The following is a 621-nucleotide window of genomic DNA, read 5'->3' as shown; positions in this document are numbered from 1 at the left end:
CTGAGGTTTAGAGGAGATGGAGAGGCTGCAGACCACTGAGCTGACAGGGAAACCACAGGATGCTACTCTGAACATTAAGAGACAAAATAACATGGAAACACAAGACGATGTTGGAGAAATGACACAAACAACACAACAAATTAAATAACTTTATTTTAATGAAGAAACCAGGTAAAAGGACAGAAGGTTATGATGTCACTAATTACAGACACTGACCTATTTTTAGATGTTATTTCCGTTGATCTGACCGTTTCTCCTCCAGTGAGACTCAAAGTGGACATTTGATCAGTTCAAACAGAAACTCAGATCTGCTCTGCTTGGTCACATTTAATGTTTCAGTCCCATTACAGAGAAATCTATGAATATAATGATTAAGGCTGTGATGATATAATAACTCAGATCATCCAGTGGAGGAAATCATAACCACTGAGTTGTGCAGATTGTCTCCTGCAGGTTTAATAAGGGAAGATTAGATACATGACAGGTTTTATGAAGTCATTAATTAGTTAATGAATGAACTGAGTGATTTATTTAAATGTTACCTTTGTCTTTGTGTCGATATAAGGACACCAGGAGCAGAGTGGAGATGAAGTACGGAGAAAACACGACCAGGTGGATGAA

At 37.8% G+C, this 621-nt stretch overlaps 1 long non-coding RNA gene across 1 annotated transcript; it reads right to left on the bottom strand.

The window, feature by feature from the left end:
- Positions 1-133: 133 nt before the first annotated feature.
- Positions 134-621, bottom strand: LOC106944482 (uncharacterized). The gene is made up of 2 exons (XR_001424334.1): positions 543-621; positions 134-447 (listed from the first exon to the last, which is right to left on the bottom strand). It is a non-coding gene; the product is annotated as an uncharacterized LOC106944482 (long non-coding RNA).

The sequence above is a fragment of the Poecilia latipinna genome, unplaced genomic scaffold (assembly GCF_001443285.1).
Source record: "Poecilia latipinna isolate Pla-1442-1.1 unplaced genomic scaffold, P_latipinna-1.0 Scaffold11411, whole genome shotgun sequence".
NCBI classification, from domain to species: domain Eukaryota; kingdom Metazoa; phylum Chordata; class Actinopteri; order Cyprinodontiformes; family Poeciliidae; genus Poecilia; species Poecilia latipinna.
The sequence above is the reverse complement of the archived record's forward strand: the minus strand, read 5'-3'. Positions and strand labels throughout refer to the sequence as shown.